We start from the raw sequence: 6,368 nt of genomic DNA on the forward strand, positions 1-6,368 counted from the left end.
TTAAAAAGTTGGAAATGTAGAAGCCTCTTCTTGCATTCTGCAACAAGAAGAACCAATTGTAAAAAACTGAATAAATTTAAATGTTCCTTTATCTCCACCTGAGCGTTTTGGAGTTTCTGTGTTCATCTCACCAAAGAACTGGTGAAAATCAGTATGATTTTCTGTATAGGTATGGTGTTGAAAACACAAAAAAACAAAGCTGGCCACTGTTATGGACGGAATTACGAGGTCAGACAATTAAGTTCGCAAACTCATCCTAAAAAAAGTGCTACATACCTCATTGCTGAATATCACTACGGTCACCTTCGAAGTACTCCCCTTGGGAAGCTATGCACCAACTCCAGTGCCTAGTCCACCCTTCAAAGCAATTTTGGAACTCTTTATCTGGAATGGCCATCAGAGCTGTCGTCGTATTACCCTGGATGTCCTGAATGTCATCAAAATGTCTTCCTTTCAATGTTTCCTTTATCTTTGAGTAAAGAAAGAAGTCCTTGGGGGCCAGATCAGGTGAGTAGGGAGGGTGTTCCAATACAGTTATGTGTTTACTGGCTAAAAACTCCCTCACAGACAGTGCCGTGTGAGCTGGTGCATTGTCGTGATGCAAGAGCCATGAATTGTTGGCAAAAAGTTCAGGTTGTCTTACTTTTTCATGCAGCGTTTTCAGTACTTCCAAAGAGTAAACTTGGTTAATGGTTTGTCCAGTTGGTACAAATTCATAATGAATAATCCCTCTGATATCAGGAAAAAGTTAGCAACATCGGTGCAGCAAGTTCACGAACTTAATTGTCAGACCTCATATGTCCTCCAAAAAGTACACGTTGAAGCCTTAGCCACCCATGTGACTGTGTTTGGAGATAGGGCCTTCGTAAAGATAACAAAGTTTCAACAAGGTCATAAGACGGGGCCATAATCCAATATAACTGGTGTCCTTATTAGGAGGGGAAGAGACATCAGGAGATGCACACACAGAGATAGAAAAGTCCATGTGAGCCTTCAACAAGAAGGCTGTCCAAGAAGAGAGGTCTCAGGAGAAACCAAACCTACTGACACCCTGATCTTAGACTTCCAGCCTCTAGAACTGGTAGAAAATTCTATTGTTTAAAACAGCCGTTTGTGGTATTTTCACATGGCAGCCCTAGAAAACGAATTTGGCCATAAAAGCAAAAGTATTCCGAGTTCTTGAATATAATATCTTTAACACGGACACAATGTGGTTCTTTTAAACAACCCTCATCTTACAGAGGCTCTAAACGTGAAATAGTGGCTATTGTTGTAAGGGCATGTAAACGGAGTTTTTTACTAGGTAATGCAGCAGAGACTAGGTACCATAAACTTGCCAGTTAAGGAAACTATTAAACAGAGTTATTTTCCTCAAATCACAATTTTTATTCACTTAAGAGGTATTTGAGAGCCTACTTCGTGTTTAGATACTATGTGAGTAGCTAGATACAGAAATGAACACAGCCCATCCCGTAATTAACTTCATAGGACATATAGAGTGAGGGAAATAGAAAATAAATGAGGCACATATTTGTGTTAAGGCCATATAAAGTTAATGAAGGTGCTAACGTGAGTGTGGTGTCAAGGACTATGTTAAAGGTAGCGTTCAAGGAATACTTTTTTTGAAGAATTTCAGGTGAAAAATGAGTATAATACAGCCTCGCAAAGAATGGAGGGAAAAGTGTTCCAGATGGAATGAAGGTGCCAGAGTGGGACAGGGGTTGAACACGCTCTACGTGTGCATTGGAGCCTGGTTACAGCCCCCCAGAGTATGAAAACTGACTACATATACACTGTCAAATGGCAGGAATCCTGTTGGGAGGGCAATCTCTCAGCTAGTACAGAGTAGCATGAGTTGGCACAACTGGGAGGTTATGCCTGATTAGCTGTAGAATGCAAGGAGGCACCCCTTGGGTAGTCTCAGACAGCATGCCATTAGAGGTATGAAAGTTTCAAACACACATGTCAAAAGCCAGCTTGAACAAATATATGGTTATGGAAAGATAATTGACTCTGGGTGGTGAACACACAATGCAATATACAGATGATGTATTGTAGAATTGTACACTTGAAACCTATGTAGTTTTGTTGCCCATTGTCACCCCAATAAATGTTAATTAAAAAAAAAAACACAACAGCTTGAAGAGACACTGGCTAAATCTATGATCTGATAATGATAAAATGGATCATAACCCATGGAATCAATGAGTCCACACTGATATAAAATACACAAATAGATACAGAAATGGATCTATTTCTGTAAACAGGTCCACACTAATATAAAATACACAAATAGATACAGAAATGGATCTATTTCTGTAAACAGATCCAAATAGCTTTTTCTTACAGTACAGTATCAAAAAGTAGTAAATATGGAAGGAAAAATGGGATTAGAAAATCAACATCTGGCAACAATTATAGTAACAATTCAGGCATAAACCAGCAATTGATGTTAAAATTATTGGGTAAAAGTTTCAGAATAAGAAAGCATCTACCCATGAAATACTTAAAAGTAACTCCACAGTGGAGAAATCTGGCAGCCACCATCTTAATCATGTGACTAGTCAAGTGATAAAAGCTACCACCATCAGTAATAAGATGAATATTATTTGCCACCCAGATGTTATTTGCCATTTTATTTGCACTAAGAAGAAATGAACTTTATAACTGAGACCCTGGGCAAAGATGTACAACCTAGAACTAAAGATACGAAACAAAAAAGACAACTGAATGCAACTCCTGACCTTGGAATCTTTTTGCTATAAAGGATATCATTGAGATAGATGGTAAAAGTTGAATGAGGTCTCTGGGCAACTAATATACAAGAGTTCTTTGTACTAGCCTTAAAACTTTTCTGCAAGCTTGACATTTTCCAGGACAAAAAGTGAAAGAAACAATGACAACAACAGTGTGTCTCTGGCTGAGTCTCCAGAAGACAGCCGAGGCAAAAATTAGAACTCTGCTGAAGTAATTTTTTAAAAAGCCAGTGTGGATAGAACATGAGTACAGGGGAAAGTTGGAGATTCACAATTTGTACAGGGTTTTTGTAAACCAAGATAAGGTACATGAAAGTTACTCTAAAATCACTAAGAAATCATTGAAAGGTTGTAAGCTAGGGTACAATAAAGATTACTTTGGGTACTATAACTTTGGGTACCATCTTCTCTATGGGGGAGACAACAGAATAAAATCAAGGAGATAAGATATGTGGCTTTGCAGTCGTTCATTTGAGAGGTGAACGTGGCCTTCGATAAAATAAAAGCAGTACTTGTTGAGAGAGATTGGGGAGGAAGAATAGACAGGACATAGTGATAGATGGGAGTGAGAAAAAGATATCAAAACAATTCCTGGCTTGAGCTTCCAGGTGATGCCATTTAATGAGGGGTTGAATATCTGGGGAATTAATTATTGAGCAGGTTTATTCAATGAATTAAACAAGAAGTTTGCAACGGGTATTGTTTTTACTGTTTTAATTTAGCATAATGATATATCTCAATGGGGAAATATTTGAATATATCCTATAGAGCATGAGAGTACACTATTGGAAAATGCTTTGCAAGCATTGAAGTCTCCCACCAGTTAATTAAGAATCCCTGGCTGGACTTCTTCTCTGGGTCATAATATAGTTAACTGGTACCATATTTTACTTCTCACTCTAAACAACTATAAAACTGGACAAAACATACACAGCAAGCGCTTTCAAGCCCTGGGCCAAAGGCGGCAAAGAAGAAAATATTTGGGGCCGGCCCGGTGGCCCAGGCGGTTGGAGCGCCGTGCTCCTAACTCTGAAGGCTGCCGGTTCGATTCCCACAGGGGCCAGTGGGCTCTCAACCACAAGGTTGCTGGGTCGACTCCCACAAGGGATGGTGGGCTGCGCCCCCTGCAAGTAGCAACGGCAACTGGACCTGGAGCTGAGCAGCGCCCTCCACAACTAAGATTGAAAGGACAACAACTTGAAGCTGAATGACACCCTCCACAACTAAGATCGAAAGGACAAGTTGACTTGGAAAAAAGTCCAGGAAATACACACTGTTCCCCCAATAAAGTCCTGTGCCCCTTCCCCAATAAAAAAAAAGAAAAAAAAAAAGAAAACATTTGAGATAACAAAACAGAGGAGGTGAAATCTATGTTCACCCAGGCTCCACACCTGATGAAAATTTTCCTGCCACAGCACATGGAGGTTAAGCTCAAGCAAAGCACGGAAATCCCACTAGAAGATGTGGAGGCAGACATTCAAGCTCAGGACTGCACAAAGGGCTGGAATCTGTGGGGACAAAGTACTAGAGTGAAAGTAGCTGCACAGAGGCTGGGGCCTGGAAGTCTGTATGTGTGTGTTGGGAGTGGGGGGGGTGGTCCTCAAAGATCACTGGCTGAGGGCTGGGTGGTATAGGTGCAGGGCAAGACTTACTGAGGCCACGCAGAGTTCAGGTGCTCTGCAGTTGAGAGTGGACACAGACATTATTGGTTACACAGTGCTGGGGTACAAAGTTCTGGCCTTCCAGAATGGAACTATCTCGAACACTCTGCACATTCTGTTGAAACATCAGAAAGTGAAACGATGGCAGAGAATAGTCCAAAGAGTGTGAAGATTGCTCCTGGAGCAGTCGTGTGTGTAGAAAGTGACATCAGAGGTGATGTAACTGTAGGACCTAGGAAAGTGATCCACCCTAAAGCATGAATTATTGCGGAAGCCAGGCCAATAGTGATGGGTGAAGGTGACCTAATAGAAGAAGAGGCGCTTATCATAAATGCTCACCCTGATAATATCACCCCTGACGCTGAAGATGTACAATTCAAACCTATGATCATTGGCTGTTATTCCCAAGCCATGAAAGTGGCAGATAATAATATTATGGAATCAAAAGCATACGTAGGCAGAAATGTAATATTGACACGTGGTTGCATCATCGGGGCTTGTTGCAACCTAAACACGTTTGGAGTCGTCCCTGAGAATACAGTGATCTATGGTGCAGATTGCCTTTGTCGGGTGCAGACTGAGCGACCACAGCCCCAGACACTACCAGCTGGATTTCCTGATGAAAATCTTGCCACCTAAAATCTTACCACCACCTAAAGAAGACTATGAAAGGAAGGTCAACTCCAGTTAAAAACTAAGAACAATAAATGACATCAAGGTAACATTTTGTCTTTGACCATTGTCTTTCGAAAGGGCCACAGTGTTTATGACCTCCTAGCAGTTCACAGAATAATACAAGTCAACTTTATTTTGTAAAATTGAGTGAGACAGGAAAATAATGGATTTTCATTGTAACTGTCCTCTATAATTTATATAAAATGTCTTATTTTCCTATATTCTTGCTCCTTTTCTGATAATTTACAGATTTAGTTTTCTTTTGTTTTGTAAAATGGTGGCCACAGATTTTAGTTATACAAAAGACTACCTGTGATAAGAAAGGGTATATTGCTTTACATTTATATTCTAGCACATAGTAAACTAAACAAAAATGTTGATGACAAGAAAAAAAATGTCAGAAAGTACATGGCTTAGGATCAAGGACCACATTCTAGAGTAACGGGTACTCTACAGGCATTATGAATGCTTAAAATGAACTCTAACACGATCGAGAAGCGAGCACAACAAATTAACTGCCAGCCAGAAAACAAACAAACAAACAAACAGAAAACCTCAACACTATTTAAAGGAAGATAACACAATTTAGGCTCATTTCAATGTATCATGTACAATGTCTAGCATATAAAGTAGTAAAACATGACCCATAACTACAGAAAAAGCAATCAGTGCAAACACCGAGATGGTACAGATGTTGGAATTTGCAGATAAAGATTTGAAAACAGCTCATAGAAACATATTCGAGATCGTCAAGAACATGGTCTTAATGCATAAACAGTTAGGGAATACTTAGCAGGGAAATGGAAACAATTAAAACTTCCAAATACAAATTTAGAACTGAAAAGTTCAATATTCGAAATATTTTTAAAAATCATTGAATGCATTTTAAAAGAGCATTAGTGACGGCAGTCCATAGCTTGAAAACAAAGCCATAGATTTGTCAAATTTGAAGAAAAGCAATAGCAAAAAAATCGTGAACTGTACACAAACTATTAAGCAGTGTAACATGTGCCACTGCAGACTCAGAAGAAGAGGTGAGAAAAAGCAGGGTAGACAACTTATTGGAAGAAAGAATGGTTGAAATTTTTCTCAATTTGATAAAGTACATCTACTTACAGACCCAAGTAGCTCTGTGAAATTTAAGCAAGATAAACACAAAGCCACATGTAGGCACATCGTAGTCAAAATGATAAAAGCCAAAGTTGACGACAAACACTTGAAGGCAATCAGAGAGGGGAAAGATGACATATTCAGGGGTACAAAAATATAAATGATG

General features: G+C 39.5%; 1 pseudogene; it reads left to right on the forward strand.

The window, feature by feature from the left end:
• The first annotated feature begins 4,558 nt into the window (after positions 1-4,558).
• On the forward strand, positions 4,559-5,115 carry LOC117029294 (dynactin subunit 6-like; annotated as a pseudogene).
• The last annotated feature ends 1,253 nt before the right edge of the window (positions 5,116-6,368 follow it).

Source organism: Rhinolophus ferrumequinum, chromosome X (genome assembly GCF_004115265.2).
Source record: "Rhinolophus ferrumequinum isolate MPI-CBG mRhiFer1 chromosome X, mRhiFer1_v1.p, whole genome shotgun sequence".
Classification (NCBI taxonomy): Eukaryota; Metazoa; Chordata; class Mammalia; order Chiroptera; family Rhinolophidae; genus Rhinolophus; species Rhinolophus ferrumequinum.